Source organism: Stenella coeruleoalba (assembly GCF_951394435.1).
Source record: "Stenella coeruleoalba genome assembly, contig: scaffold_39, whole genome shotgun sequence".
In the NCBI taxonomy this organism is placed as follows: domain Eukaryota; kingdom Metazoa; phylum Chordata; class Mammalia; order Artiodactyla; family Delphinidae; genus Stenella; species Stenella coeruleoalba.
The window spans coordinates 1,695,502-1,711,860 of NW_027646400.1; the positions used below are offsets into that span (position 1 = coordinate 1,695,502).

The 16,359-nt window shown below is 43.4% G+C and overlaps 1 long non-coding RNA gene across 50 annotated transcripts in view; it reads left to right on the forward strand.

Moving 5' to 3' along the window:
- The window catches only part of LOC307181137, a 3,028,377-nt gene that overhangs the window by 1,550,882 nt on the left and 1,461,136 nt on the right, over nucleotides 1–16,359 (forward strand). For 8 of the 50 annotated variants that reach the window (XR_013825974.1, XR_013825975.1, XR_013825976.1 and 5 more), the window contains exon 12: nucleotides 5,186–5,267. The exons of the other annotated variants lie outside the window; for them this stretch is intronic. This is a non-coding gene — a long non-coding RNA (uncharacterized lncRNA). The remainder of the gene's footprint in view (nucleotides 1–5,185; nucleotides 5,268–16,359) is intronic. 50 annotated transcript variants of the gene reach the window in all.

The window sequence follows — 16,359 nt, forward strand, 5'->3', positions numbered from 1 at the left end:
GTAGTTGAAACCCGTGGAATGGGTACCATGCAATATGACTTCACAGGGTCTTCATTTGCTCACCGAACCTCTCCAATCCTATCACTGCTGCGTTTATGCCCCTGCACGCACGCTTGATTCTCTTTTGGAGACATAGCAATCCATAGGTTTTAAGATACTTACTAGTCAGGTACATTCTTAGGCGTTTAATATGGGGTGTTGAGTCCATTTCGTTGAGCAAGGAGTAGCTCTTGTCTATTCCATATTTGGCTTAAGGAACTTTATCTGTGCTCATTTCAATCTCTGGTTTTATGCAGCACCCCAACTCACCTTTCCCTTAAGCAAGCATAAGTTGGTTTTCTAAATTTGAGACCCTGTTCTGTTTTGGAATTCAGTTCCTGTGTAGCCAAGTTTACATTCCGTGTATTAGTGATATGTTATGATGTTTCTTTTTCTGTGTGACTTATTTCAGTTAGAATCATCATACCTGAATCCACTCACTCTGCTTTTAAGGGCCTGATGACATAGATTTCATTGCTGAGTGATATTGCTTTGTAAGTAAATACCACAACTTCTTTATCCATTTTTCACTTTATGCGATGTTGAACTTGTACTGTAAACGAGGTTCTTGTAAACCAAGGCGTCCCAAACTTTGGGGTGGCTGTGTCTTTTTGATTTTAATTTCCCTAAGCTATAGGACCATAAGTGGAAGTGCCCTAGGGTCTGTTGCTTTGTTTTTTAGAAGTTTCAGGAAACACCATACACTTCTACCAAGTGTCTGTTGGCAATTTACATCCCGCCCATCAGCATAACAAGGCTCCCAGTTCTCCATGGCCTGTCCTGCCTTTCTGGATTTTACACTTTTTTCAGATGGCCCTTTTGACTGGGGGGAAGTGAGACTTCATTGTAGTGCAGATTTCCTTTGCAAGCTTGCTTGGTTGGCCAAAAAGGGCGTATGCATTTTTTCCTGAAAAAAACGCATACGCCCTTTTTGGCCAAGTGCATCATTGTGGACGTTCTGCCTCTTTTCCTATGCTTTCAATGCAATTCCAGTCTACCTCCTGAAATTGGTTTCCTGCAATTCTGCCCCGCTTTCAAGTCCTCTTGGCAGCCTTACTTCAGTATATTTTTGGACCATAGCTGTCATTTATAACTCTGCAGGTTTGTGAATTACAGTGCCCCTGAGCTCCTTTCTTCAACTTGCTTTCTTGTGACTTTGCCGCAACACCGCAGGATGGCTTCAGGCCCTAATCTGGTTCCGGCACGGCATGCTAAGCCTTTGGTTAATTCCTCTTCCTGGTGGGAAATGAGAGTTAAATTTGTCAGTCCAGACACCTCCAGCTAGTCTCTCATTGGTTCTCGCTATTCCTGTTCATCTTCCGCAGAAATTGCAAACTGGGCCAAACAGGAGGTTAAAGGGACTGACTTTCCAAGTCGGGAGAGTGTTAGTAAAGCGTCTGGAATGTTGCACCCGAGTACCAGGGTACGAAAACTGAGACATATTTGAACACGTCTCCCGATCACATGGTTGATCATACTCTAGGTTCCACATGCATGTTTTAGCTGAAGGAAGAATACCTTAAACCTGGGTAGTTGAAACCCGTGGAATGGGTACCATGCAATATGACTTCAAAGGGTCTTCATTTGCTCACTGAACCTCTCCAATCCTATCACTGCTGCGTTTATGCCCCTGTACACATGCTTGATTCTCTTTCAGAGACATAGCAATCCATAGGTTTTAAGATACTCACTAGTCAGGTACATTCATAGGCGTTTAATATGCGGTGTTGAGTCCATTTCGTTGAGCAAGGAGTAGCTCTTGTCTATTCCATATTTGGCTTAAGGAACTTTATCTGTGCTCATTTCAATCTCTGGTTTTTTGCAGCACCCCAACTCACCTTTCCCCTTAAGCAAGCATAAGTTGGTTTTCTAAATTTGAGACCCTGTTCTGTTCTGTAATTCAGTTCCTGTGTAGCCAAGTTTACATTCCATGTATTACTGATATCTTATGATGTTTCTTTTTCTGTGTGACTTATTTCAGTTAGAATCATCATACCTGAATCCACTCATTGTGCTGCTAAGGGCCTGATGACATAGATTTCATTGCTGAGTGATATTGCTTTGTAAGTAAATACCACAACTTCTTTATCCATTTTTCACTTTCTGCGATGTTGAACTTGTACTGTAAATGAGGTTCTTGTAAACATAGGCGTCCTAAACTTTGGGGTGGCTGTGTCTTTTTGATTTTAATTTCCCTAAGCTATAGGACCATAAGTGGAAGTGCTCTAGGCTCTGTTGCTTTGTTTTTTAGATGTTTCAGGAAACACCATACACTTCTCCCGAGTGTCTGTTGGCAATTTACATCCCGCCCATCAGCACAACAAGGCTCCCAGTTCTCCATGGCCTGTCCTGCCTTTCTGGATTTTACACTTTTTTCAGATGGCCCTTTTGACTGGGGCGAAGTGAGACTTCATTTTAGTGCAGATTTCCTTTGCAAGCTTGCTTGGTTGGCCAAAAAGGGCGTATGCGTTTTTTCCTGAATATATTCAGGAAAAAACGCATACGCCCTTTTTGGCCAAGTGCATCATTGTGGACGTTCTGCCTCTTTTCCTATGCTTTCAATGCAATTCCAGTCTACCTCCTGAAATCGGTTTCCTGCAATTCTGCCCCGCTTTCAAGTCCTCTTGGCAGCCTTACTTCAGTCTATTTTTGGACGATAGCTGTCATTTATAACTCTGCAGGTTTGTGAATTACAGTGCCCCTGAGCTCCTTTCTTCAACTCGCTTTCTTTTGAGCTGGCCGCAACACCGCAGGATGGCTTCAGGCCCTAATCTGGTTCTGGCACGACACGCTGAGCCTTTGGTTATTTCCTCTTCCTGGTGGGAAATGAGAGTTATATTTGCCCGTCCAGACACCTCCAGCTAGTCTCTCATTGGTTCTCCCTATTCCTGTTCATCTTCCGCAGAAATTGCAAACTGGGCCAAACAGGAGGTTAAAGGCGCTGACTCTCCAAGTGGGGAGAGTGTTAGTAAAGCATGTGGAATGTTGCACCCGAGTGCCAGGGGAGGAAAACTGAGACATATTTGAACACGTCTCCCGTTCACACGGTTGATCATACTCTGGGTTCCACATGCATGTTTTAGCTGAAGGAAGAATACCTTAAACCTGGGTAGTTGAAACCCGTGGAATGGGTACCATGCAATATGACTTCACAGGGTCTTCATTTGCTCACCGAACCTCTCCAATCCTATCACTGCTGCGTTTTTGCCCCTGCACGCACGCTTGATTCTCTTTTGGAGACATAGCAATCCATAGGTTTTAAGATACTTACTAGTCAGGTACATTCATAGGCGTTTAATATGCGGTGTTGAGTCCATTTCGTTGAGCAAGGAGTAGCTCTTGTCTATTCCATATTTGGCTTAAGGAACTTTATCTGTGCTCATTTCAATCTCTGGTTTTATGCAGCACCCCAACTCACCTTTCCCCTTAAGCAAGCATAAGTTGGTTTTCTAAATTTGAGAACCTGTTCTGTTCTGTAATTCAGTTCCTGTGTAGCCAAGTTTACATTCCATGTATTACTGATATCTTATGATGTTTCTTTTTCTGTGTGACTTATTTCAGTTAGAATCATCATACCTGAATCCACTCATTGTGCTGCTAAGGGCCTGATGACATAGATTTCATTGCTGAGTGATATTGCTTTGTAAGTAAATACCACAACTTCTTTATCCATTTTTCACTTTCTGCGATGTTGAACTTGTACTGTAAATGAGGTTCTTGTAAACATAGGCGTCCTAAACTTTGGGGTGGCTGTGTCTTTTTGATTTTAATTTCCCTAAGCTATAGGACCATAAGTGGAAGTGCTCTAGGCTCTGTTGCTTTGTTTTTTAGATGTTTCAGGAAACACCATACACTTCTCCCGAGTGTCTGTTGGCAATTTACATCCCGCCCATCAGCACAACAAGGCTCCCAGTTCTCCATGGCCTGTCCTGCCTTTCTGGATTTTACACTTTTTTCAGATGGCCCTTTTGACTGGGGCGAAGTGAGACTTCATTTTAGTGCAGATTTCCTTTGCAAGCTTGCTTGGTTGGCCAAAAAGGGCGTATGCGTTTTTTCCTGAATATATTCAGGAAAAAAACGCATACGCCCTTTTTGGCCAAGTGCATCATTGTGGACGTTCTGCCTCTTTTCCTATGCTTTCAATGCAATTCCAGTCTACCTCCTGAAATCGGTTTCCTGCAATTCTGCCCCGCTTTCAAGTCCTCTTGGCAGCCTTACTTCAGTCTATTTTTGGACGATAGCTGTCATTTATAACTCTGCAGGTTTGTGAATTACAGTGCCCCTGAGCTCCTTTCTTCAACTCGCTTTCTTTTGAGCTTGCCGCAACACCGCAGGATGGCTTCAGGCCCTAATCTGGTTCTGGCACGGCACGCTGAGCCTTTGGTTATTTCCTCTTCCTGGTGGGAAATGAGAGTTATATTTGCCCGTCCAGACACCTCCAGCTAGTCTCTCATTGGTTCTCCCTATTCCTGTTCATCTTCCGCAGAAATTGCAAACTGGGCCAAACAGGAGGTTAAAGACGCTGACTCTCCAAGTGGGGAGAGTGTTATTAAAGCATGTGGAATGTTGCACCCGAGTGCCAGGGGAGGAAAACTGAGACATATTTGAACACGTCTCCCGTTCACACGGTTGATCATACTCTGGGTTCCACATGCATGTTTTAGCTGAAGGAAGAATACCTTAAACCTGGGTAGTTGAAACCCGTGGAATGGGTACCATGCAATATGACTTCACAGGGTCTTCATTTGCTCACCGAACCTCTCCAATCCTATCACTGCTGCGTTTATGCCCCTGCACGCACGCTTGATTCTCTTTTGGAGACATAGCAATCCATAGGTTTTAAGATACTTACTAGTCAGGTACATTCTTAGGCGTTTAATATGGGGTGTTGAGTCCATTTCGTTGAGCAAGGAGTAGCTCTTGTCTATTCCATATTTGGCTTAAGGAACTTTATCTGTGCTCATTTCAATCTCTGGTTTTATGCAGCACCCCAACTCACCTTTCCCCTTAAGCAAGCATAAGTTGGTTTTCTAAATTTGAGACCCTGTTCTGTTTTGGAATTCAGTTCCTGTGTAGCCAAGTTTACATTCCGTGTATTAGTGATATCTTATGATGTTTCTTTTTCTGTGTGACTTATTTCAGTTAGAATCATCATACCTGAATCCACTCACTCTGCTGTTAAGGGCCTGATGACATAGATTTCATTGCTGAGTGATATTGCTTTTTAAGTAAATACCACAACTTCTTTATCCATTTTTCACTTTATGCGATGTTGAACTTGTACTGTAAACGAGGTTCTTGTAAACCAAGGCGTCCCAAACTTTGGGGTGGCTGTGTCTTTTTGATTTTAATTTCCCTAAGCTATAGCACCATAAGTGGAAGTGCCCTAGGGTCTGTTGCTTTGTTTTTTAGAAGTTTCAGGAAACACCATACACTTCTACCAAGTGTCTGTTGGCAATTTACATCCCGCCCATCAGCATAACAAGGCTCCCAGTTCTCCATGGCCTGTCCTGCCTTTCTGGATTTTACACTTTTTTCAGATGGCCCTTTTGACTGGGGGGAAGTGAGACTTCATTGTAGTGCAGATTTCCTTTGCAAGCTTGCTTGGTTGGCCAAAAAGGGCGTATGCATTTTTTCCTGAAAAAAACGCATACGCCCTTTTTGGCCAAGTGCATCATTGTGGACGTTCTGCCTCTTTTCCTATGCTTTCAATGCAATTCCAGTCTACCTCCTGAAATTGGTTTCCTGCAATTCTGCCCCGCTTTCAAGTCCTCTTGGCAGCCTTACTTCAGTCTATTTTTGGACCATAGCTGTCATTTATAACTCTGCAGGTTTGTGAATTACAGTGCCCCTGAGCTCCTTTCTTCAACTTGCTTTCTTGTGACCTTGCCGCAACACCGCAGGATGGCTTCAGGCCCTAATCTGGTTCCGGCACGGCATGCTAAGCCTTTGGTTAATTCCTCTTCCTGGTGGGAAATGAGAGTTAAATTTGTCAGTCCAGACACCTCCAGCTAGTCTCTCATTGGTTCTCGCTATTCCTGTTCATCTTCCGCAGAAATTGCAAACTGGGCCAAACAGGAGGTTAAAGGGACTGACTCTCCAAGTCGGGAGAGTGTTAGTAAAGCGTCTGGAATGTTGCACCCGAGTACCAGGGTACGAAAACTGAGACATATTTGAACACGTCTCCCGATCACATGGTTGATCATACTCTAGGTTCCACATGCATGTTTTAGCTGAAGGAAGAATACCTTAAACCTGGGTAGTTGAAACCCGTGGAATGGGTACCATGCAATATGACTTCAAAGGGTCTTCATTTGCTCACTGAACCTCTCCAATCCTATCACTGCTGCGTTTATGCCCCTGTACACATGCTTGATTCTCTTTCAGAGACATAGCAATCCATAGGTTTTAAGATACTCACTAGTCAGGTACATTCATAGGCGTTTAATATGCGGTGTTGAGTCCATTTCGTTGAGCAAGGAGTAGCTCTTGTCTATTCCATATTTGGCTTAAGGAACTTTATCTGTGCTCATTTCAATCTCTGGTTTTATGCAGCACCCCAACTCACCTTTCCCCTTAAGCAAGCATAAGTTGGTTTTCTAAATTTGAGACCCTGTTCTGTTCTGTAATTCAGTTCCTGTGTAGCCAAGTTTACATTCCATGTATTACTGATATCTTATGATGTTTCTTTTTCTGTGTGACTTATTTCAGTTAGAATCATCATACCTGAATCCACTCATTGTGCTGCTAAGGGCCTGATGACATAGATTTCATTGCTGAGTGATATTGCTTTGTAAGTAAATACCACAACTTCTTTATCCATTTTTCACTTTCTGCGATGTTGAACTTGTACTGTAAATGAGGTTCTTGTAAACATAGGCGTCCTAAACTTTGGGGTGGCTGTGTCTTTTTGATTTTAATTTCCCTAAGCTATAGGACCATAAGTGGAAGTGCTCTAGGCTCTGTTGCTTTGTTTTTTAGATGTTTCAGGAAACACCATACACTTCTCCCGAGTGTCTGTTGGCAATTTACATCCCGCCCATCAGCACAACAAGGCTCCCAGTTCTCCATGGCCTGTCCTGCCTTTCTGGATTTTACACTTTTTTCAGATGGCCCTTTTGACTGGGGCGAAGTGAGACTTCATTTTAGTGCAGATTTCCTTTGCAAGCTTGCTTGGTTGGCCAAAAAGGGCGTATGCGTTTTTTCCTGAATATATTCAGGAAAAAACGCATACGCCCTTTTTGGCCAAGTGCATCATTGTGGACGTTCTGCCTCTTTTCCTATGCTTTCAATGCAATTCCAGTCTACCTCCTGAAATTGGTTTCCTGCAATTCTGCCCCGCTTTCAAGTCCTCTTGGCAACCTTACTTCAGTCTATTTTTGGACGATAGCTGTCATTTATAACTCTGCAGGTTTGTGAATTACAGTGCCCCTGAGCTCCTTTCTTCAACTCGCTTTCTTTTGAGCTGGCCGCAACACCGCAGGATGGCTTCAGGCCCTAATCTGGTTCTGGCACGACACGCTGAGCCTTTGGTTATTTCCTCTTCCTGGTGGGAAATGAGAGTTATATTTGCCCGTCCAGACACCTCCAGCTAGTCTCTCATTGGTTCTCGCTATTCCTGTTCATCTTCCGCAGAAATTGCAAACTGGGCCAAACAGGAGGTTAAAGACGCTGACTCTCCAAGTGGGGAGAGTGTTATTAAAGCATGTGGAATGTTGCACCCGAGTGCCAGGGGAGGAAAACTGAGACATATTTGAACACGTCTCCCGTTCACACGGTTGATCATACTCTGGGTTCCACATGCATGTTTTAGCTGAAGGAAGAATACCTTAAACCTGGGTAGTTGAAACCCGTGGAATGGGTACCATGCAATATGACTTCACAGGGTCTTCATTTGCTCACCGAACCTCTCCAATCCTATCACTGCTGCGTTTATGCCCCTGCACGCACGCTTGATTCTCTTTTGGAGACATAGCAATCCATAGGTTTTAAGATACTTACTAGTCAGGTACATTCTTAGGCGTTTAATATGGGGTGTTGAGTCCATTTCGTTGAGCAAGGAGTAGCTCTTGTCTATTCCATATTTGGCTTAAGGAACTTTATCTGTGCTCATTTCAATCTCTGGTTTTATGCAGCACCCCAACTCACCTTTCCCCTTAAGCAAGCATAAGTTGGTTTTCTAAATTTGAGACCCTGTTCTGTTTTGGAATTCAGTTCCTGTGTAGCCAAGTTTACATTCCGTGTATTAGTGATATCTTATGATGTTTCTTTTTCTGTGTGACTTATTTCAGTTAGAATCATCATACCTGAATCCACTCACTCTGCTGTTAAGGGCCTGATGACATAGATTTCATTGCTGAGTGATATTGCTTTGTAAGTAAATACCACAACTTCTTTATCCATTTTTCACTTTATGCGATGTTGAACTTGTACTGTAAACGAGGTTCTTGTAAACCAAGGCGTCCCAAACTTTGGGGTGGCTGTGTCTTTTTGATTTTAATTTCCCTAAGCTATAGCACCATAAGTGGAAGTGCCCTAGGGTCTGTTGCTTTGTTTTTTAGAAGTTTCAGGAAACACCATACACTTCTACCAAGTGTCTGTTGGCAATTTACATCCCGCCCATCAGCATAACAAGGCTCCCAGTTCTCCATGGCCTGTCCTGCCTTTCTGGATTTTACACTTTTTTCAGATGGCCCTTTTGACTGGGGGGAAGTGAGACTTCATTGTAGTGCAGATTTCCTTTGCAAGCTTGCTTGGTTGGCCAAAAAGGGCGTATGCATTTTTTCCTGAAAAAAACGCATACGCCCTTTTTGGCCAAGTGCATCATTGTGGACGTTCTGCCTCTTTTCCTATGCTTTCAATGCAATTCCAGTCTACCTCCTGAAATTGGTTTCCTGCAATTCTGCCCCGCTTTCAAGTCCTCTTGGCAGCCTTACTTCAGTCTATTTTTGGACCATAGCTGTCATTTATAACTCTGCAGGTTTGTGAATTACAGTGCCCCTGAGCTCCTTTCTTCAACTTGCTTTCTTGTGACCTTGCCGCAACACCGCAGGATGGCTTCAGGCCCTAATCTGGTTCCGGCACGGCATGCTAAGCCTTTGGTTAATTCCTCTTCCTGGTGGGAAATGAGAGTTAAATTTGTCAGTCCAGACACCTCCAGCTAGTCTCTCATTGGTTCTCGCTATTCCTGTTCATCTTCCGCAGAAATTGCAAACTGGGCCAAACAGGAGGTTAAAGGGACTGACTCTCCAAGTCGGGAGAGTGTTAGTAAAGCGTCTGGAATGTTGCACCCGAGTACCAGGGTACGAAAACTGAGACATATTTGAACACATCTCCCGATCACATGGTTGATCATACTCTAGGTTCCACATGCATGTTTTAGCTGAAGGAAGAATACCTTAAACCTGGGTAGTTGAAACCCGTGGAATGGGTACCATGCAATATGACTTCAAAGGGTCTTCATTTGCTCACTGAACCTCTCCAATCCTATCACTGCTGCGTTTATGCCCCTGTACACATGCTTGATTCTCTTTCAGAGACATAGCAATCCATAGGTTTTAAGATACTCACTAGTCAGGTACATTCATAGGCGTTTAATATGCGGTGTTGAGTCCATTTCGTTGAGCAAGGAGTAGCTCTTGTCTATTCCATATTTGGCTTAAGGAACTTTATCTGTGCTCATTTCAATCTCTGGTTTTATGCAGCACCCCAACTCACCTTTCCCCTTAAGCAAGCATAAGTTGGTTTTCTAAATTTGAGACCCTGTTCTGTTCTGTAATTCAGTTCCTGTGTAGCCAAGTTTACATTCCATGTATTACTGATATCTTATGATGTTTCTTTTTCTGTGTGACTTATTTCAGTTAGAATCATCATACCTGAATCCACTCATTGTGCTGCTAAGGGCCTGATGACATAGATTTCATTGCTGAGTGATATTGCTTTGTAAGTAAATACCACAACTTCTTTATCCATTTTTCACTTTCTGCGATGTTGAACTTGTACTGTAAATGAGGTTCTTGTAAACATAGGCGTCCTAAACTTTGGGGTGGCTGTGTCTTTTTGATTTTAATTTCCCTAAGCTATAGGACCATAAGTGGAAGTGCTCTGGGCTCTGTTGCTTTGTTTTTTAGATGTTTCAGGAAACACCATACACTTCTCCCGAGTGTCTGTTGGCAATTTACATCCCGCCCATCAGCACAACAAGGCTCCCAGTTCTCCATGGCCTGTCCTGCCTTTCTGGATTTTACACTTTTTTCAGATGGCCCTTTTGACTGGGGCGAAGTGAGACTTCATTTTAGTGCAGATTTCCTTTGCAAGCTTGCTTGGTTGGCCAAAAAGGGCGTATGCGTTTTTTCCTGAATATATTCAGGAAAAAACGCATACGCCCTTTTTGGCCAAGTGCATCATTGTGGACGTTCTGCCTCTTTTCCTATGCTTTCAATGCAATTCCAGTCTACCTCCTGAAATCGGTTTCCTGCAATTCTGCCCCGCTTTCAAGTCCTCTTGGCAGCCTTACTTCAGTCTATTTTTGGACGATAGCTGTCATTTATAACTCTGCAGGTTTGTGAATTACAGTGCCCCTGAGCTCCTTTCTTCAACTCGCTTTCTTTTGAGCTGGCCGCAACACCGCAGGATGGCTTCAGGCCCTAATCTGGTTCTGGCACGGCACGCTGAGCCTTTGGTTATTTCCTCTTCCTGGTGGGAAATGAGAGTTATATTTGCCCGTCCAGACACCTCCAGCTAGTCTCTCATTGGTTCTCCCTATTCCTGTTCATCTTCCGCAGAAATTGCAAACTGGGCCAAACAGGAGGTTAAAGACGCTGACTCTCCAAGTGGGGAGAGTGTTAGTAAAGCATGTGGAATGTTGCACCCGAGTGCCAGGGGAGGAAAACTGAGACATATTTGAACACGTCTCCCGTTCACACGGTTGATCATACTCTGGGTTCCACATGCATGTTTTAGCTGAAGGAAGAATACCTTAAACCTTGGTAGTTGAAACCCGTGGAATGGGTACCATGCAATATGACTTCACAGGGTCTTCATTTGCTCACCGAACCTCTCCAATCCTATCACTGCTGCGTTTATGCCCCTGCACGCACGCTTGATTCTCTTTTGGAGACATAGCAATCCATAGGTTTTAAGATACTTACTAGTCAGGTACATTCTTAGGCGTTTAATATGGGGTGTTGAGTCCATTTCGTTGAGCAAGGAGTAGCTCTTGTCTATTCCATATTTGGCTTAAGGAACTTTATCTGTGCTCATTTCAATCTCTGGTTTTATGCAGCACCCCAACTCACCTTTCCCCTTAAGCAAGCATAAGTTGGTTTTCTAAATTTGAGACCCTGTTCTGTTTTGGAATTCAGTTCCTGTGTAGCCAAGTTTACATTCCGTGTATTAGTGATATCTTATGATGTTTCTTTTTCTGTGTGACTTATTTCAGTTAGAATCATCATACCTGAATCCACTCACTCTGCTGTTAAGGGCCTGATGACATAGATTTCATTGCTGAGTGATATTGCTTTGTAAGTAAATACCACAACTTCTTTATCCATTTTTCACTTTATGCGATGTTGAACTTGTACTGTAAACGAGGTTCTTGTAAACCAAGGCGTCCCAAACTTTGGGGTGGCTGTGTCTTTTTGATTTTAATTTCCCTAAGCTATAGCACCATAAGTGGAAGTGCCCTAGGGTCTGTTGCTTTGTTTTTTAGAAGTTTCAGGAAACACCATACACTTCTACCAAGTGTCTGTTGGCAATTTACATCCCGCCCATCAGCATAACAAGGCTCCCAGTTCTCCATGGCCTGTCCTGCCTTTCTGGATTTTACACTTTTTTCAGATGGCCCTTTTGACTGGGGGGAAGTGAGACTTCATTGTAGTGCAGATTTCCTTTGCAAGCTTGCTTGGTTGGCCAAAAAGGGCGTATGCATTTTTTCCTGAAAAAAACGCATACGCCCTTTTTGGCCAAGTGCATCATTGTGGACGTTCTGCCTCTTTTCCTATGCTTGAAATGCAATTCCAGTCTACCTCCTGAAATTGGTTTCCTGCAATTTTGCCCCGCTTTCAAGTCCTCTTGGCAGCCTTACTTCAGTCTATTTTTGGACCATAGCTGTCATTTATAACTCTGCAGGTTTGTGAATTACAGTGCCCCTGAGCTCCTTTCTTCAACTTGCTTTCTTGTGACCTTGCCGCAACACCGCAGGATGGCTTCAGGCCCTAATCTGGTTCCGGCACGGCATGCTAAGCCTTTGGTTAATTCCTCTTCCTGGTGGGAAATGAGAGTTAAATTTGTCAGTCCAGACACCTCCAGCTAGTCTCTCATTGGTTCTCGCTATTCCTGTTCATCTTCCGCAGAAATTGCAAACTGGGCCAAACAGGAGGTTAAAGGGACTGACTCTCCAAGTCGGGAGAGTGTTAGTAAAGCGTCTGGAATGTTGCACCCGAGTACCAGGGTACGAAAACTGAGACATATTTGAACACGTCTCCCGATCACATGGTTGATCATACTCTAGGTTCCACATGCATGTTTTAGCTGAAGGAAGAATACCTTAAACCTGGGTAGTTGAAACCCGTGGAATGGGTACCATGCAATATGACTTCAAAGGGTCTTCATTTGCTCACTGAACCTCTCCAATCCTATCACTGCTGCGTTTATGCCCCTGTACACATGCTTGATTCTCTTTCAGAGACATAGCAATCCATAGGTTTTAAGATACTCACTAGTCAGGTACATTCATAGGCGTTTAATATGCGGTGTTGAGTCCATTTCGTTGAGCAAGGAGTAGCTCTTGTCTATTCCATATTTGGCTTAAGGAACTTTATCTGTGCTCATTTCAATCTCTGGTTTTATGCAGCACCCCAACTCACCTTTCCCCTTAAGCAAGCATAAGTTGGTTTTCTAAATTTGAGACCCTGTTCTGTTCTGTAATTCAGTTCCTGTGTAGCCAAGTTTACATTCCATGTATTACTGATATCTTATGATGTTTCTTTTTCTGTGTGACTTATTTCAGTTAGAATCATCATACCTGAATCCACTCATTGTGCTGCTAAGGGCCTGATGACATAGATTTCATTGCTGAGTGATATTGCTTTGTAAGTAAATACCACAACTTCTTTATCCATTTTTCACTTTCTGCGATGTTGAACTTGTACTGTAAATGAGGTTCTTGTAAACAGAGGCGTCCTAAACTTTGGGGTGGCTGTGTCTTTTTGATTTTAATTTCCCTAAGCTATAGGACCATAAGTGGAAGTGCTCTAGGCTCTGTTGCTTTGTTTTTTAGATGTTTCAGGAAGCACCATACACTTCTCCAAGTGTCTGTTGGCAATTTACATCCCGCCCATCAGCACAACAAGGCTCCCAGTTCTCCATGGCCTGTCCTGCCTTTCTGGATTTTACACTTTTTTCAGATGGCCCTTTTGACTGGGGCGAGGTGAGACTTCATTTTAGTGCAGATTTCCTTTGCAAGCTTGCTTGGTTGGCCAAAAAGGGCGTATGCGTTTTTTCCTGAATATATTCAGGAAAAAACGCATACGCCCTTTTTGGCCAAGTGCATCATTGTGGACGTTCTGCCTCTTTTCCTATGCTTTCAATGCAATTCCAGTCTACCTCCTGAAATTGGTTTCCTGCAATTCTGCCCCGCTTTCAAGTCCTCTTGGCAGCCTTACTTCAGTCTATTTTTGGACGATAGCTGTCATTTATAACTCTGCAGGTTTGTGAATTACAGTGCCCCTGAGCTCCTTTCTTCAACTCGCTTTCTTTTGAGCTGGCCTCAACACCGCAGGATGGCTTCAGGCCCTAATCTGGTTCTGGCACGGCACTCTGAGCCTTTGGTTATTTCCTCTTCCTGGTGGGAAATGAGAGTTATATTTGCCCGTCCAGACACCTCCAGCTAGTCTCTCATTGGTTCTCCCTATTCCTGTTCATCTTCCGCAGAAATTGCAAACTGGGCCAAACAGGAGGTTAAAGGCGCTGACTCTCCAAGTGGGGAGAGTGTTAGTAAAGCATGTGGAATGTTGCACCCGAGTGCCAGGGGAGGAAAACTGAGACATATTTGAACATGTCTCCCGTTCACACGGTTGATCATACTCTGGGTTCCACATGCATGTTTTAGCTGAAGGAAGAATACCTTAAACCTGGGTAGTTGAAACCCGTGGAATGGGTACCATGCAATATGACTTCACAGGGTCTTCATTTGCTCACCGAACCTCTCCAATCCTATCACTGCTGCGTTTATGCCCCTGCACGCACGCTTGATTCTCTTTTGGAGACATAGCAATCCATAGGTTTTAAGATACTTACTAGTCAGGTACATTCTTAGGCGTTTAATATGCGGTGTTGAGTCCATTTCGTTGAGCAAGGAGTAGCTCTTGTCTATTCCATATTTGGCTTAAGGAACTTTATCTGTGCTCATTTCAATCTCTGGTTTTATGCAGCACCCCAACTCACCTTTCCCTTAAGCAAGCATAAGTTGGTTTTCTAAATTTGAGACCCTGTTCTGTTTTGGAATTCAGTTCCTGTGTAGCCAAGTTTACATTCCGTGTATTAGTGATATCTTATGATGTTTCTTTTTCTGTGTGACTTATTTCAGTTAGAATCATCATACCTGAATCCACTCACTCTGCTTTTAAGGGCCTGATGACATAGATTTCATTGCTGAGTGATATTGCTTTGTACGTAAATACCACAACTTCTTTATCCATTTTTCACTTTATGCGATGTTGAACTTGTACTGTAAACGAGGTTCTTGTAAACCAAGGCGTCCCAAACTTTGGGGTGGCTGTGTCTTTTTGATTTTAATTTCCCTAAGCTATAGGACCATAAGTGGAAGTGCCCTAGGGTCTGTTGCTTTGTTTTTTAGAAGTTTCAGGAAACACCATACACTTCTACCAAGTGTCTGTTGGCAATTTACATCCCGCCCATCAGCATAACAAGGCTCCCAGTTCTCCATGGCCTGTCCTGCCTTTCTGGATTTTACACTTTTTTCAGATGGCCCTTTTGACTGGGGGGAAGTGAGACTTCATTGTAGTGCAGATTTCCTTTGCAAGCTTGCTTGGTTGGCCAAAAAGGGCGTATGCATTTTTTCCTGAAAAAAACGCATACGCCCTTTTTGGCCAAGTGCATCATTGTGGACGTTCTGCCTCTTTTCCTATGCTTGAAATGCAATTCCAGTCTACCTCCTGAAATTGGTTTCCTGCAATTCTGCCCCGCTTTCAAGTCCTCTTGGCAGCCTTACTTCAGTCTATTTTTGGACCATAGCTGTCATTTATAACTCTGCAGGTTTGTGAATTACAGTGTCCCTGAGCTCCTTTCTTCAACTTGCTTTCTTGTGACCTTGCCGCAACACCGCAGGATGGCTTCAGGCCCTAATCTGGTTCCGGCACGGCATGCTAAGCCTTTGGTTAATTCCTCTTCCTGGTGGGAAATGAGAGTTAAATTTGTCAGTCCAGACACCTCCAGCTAGTCTCTCATTGGTTCTCGCTATTCCTGTTCATCTTCCGCAGAAATTGCAAACTGGGCCAAACAGGAGGTTAAAGGGACTGACTCTCCAAGTCGGGAGAGTGTTAGTAAAGCGTCTGGAATGTTGCACCCGAGTACCAGGGTACGAAAACTGAGACATATTTGAACACGTCTCCCGATCACATGGTTGATCATACTCTAGGTTCCACATGCATGTTTTAGCTGAAGGAAGAATACCTTAAACCTGGGTAGTTGAAACCCGTGGAATGGGTACCATGCAATATGACTTCAAAGGGTCTTCATTTGCTCACTGAACCTCTCCAATCCTATCACTGCTGCGTTTATGCCCCTGTACACATGCTTGATTCTCTTTCAGAGACATAGCAATCCATAGGTTTTAAGATACTCACTAGTCAGGTACATTCATAGGCGTTTAATATGCGGTGTTGAGTCCATTTCGTTGAGCAAGGAGTAGCTCTTGTCTATTCCATATTTGGCTTAAGGAACTTTATCTGTGCTCATTTCAATCTCTGGTTTTATGCAGCACCCCAACTCACCTTTCCCCTTAAGCAAGCATAAGTTGGTTTTCTAAATTTGAGACCCTGTTCTGTTCTGTAATTCAGTTCCTGTGTAGCCAAGTTTACATTCCATGTATTACTGATATCTTATGATGTTTCTTTTTCTGTGTGACTTATTTCAGTTAGAATCATCATACCTGAATCCACTCATTGTGCTGCTAAGGGCCTGATGACATAGATTTCATTGCTGAGTGATATTGCTTTGTAAGTAAATACCACAACTTCTTTATCCATTTTTCACTTTCTGCGATGTTGAACTTGTACTGTAAATGAGGTTCTTGTAAAC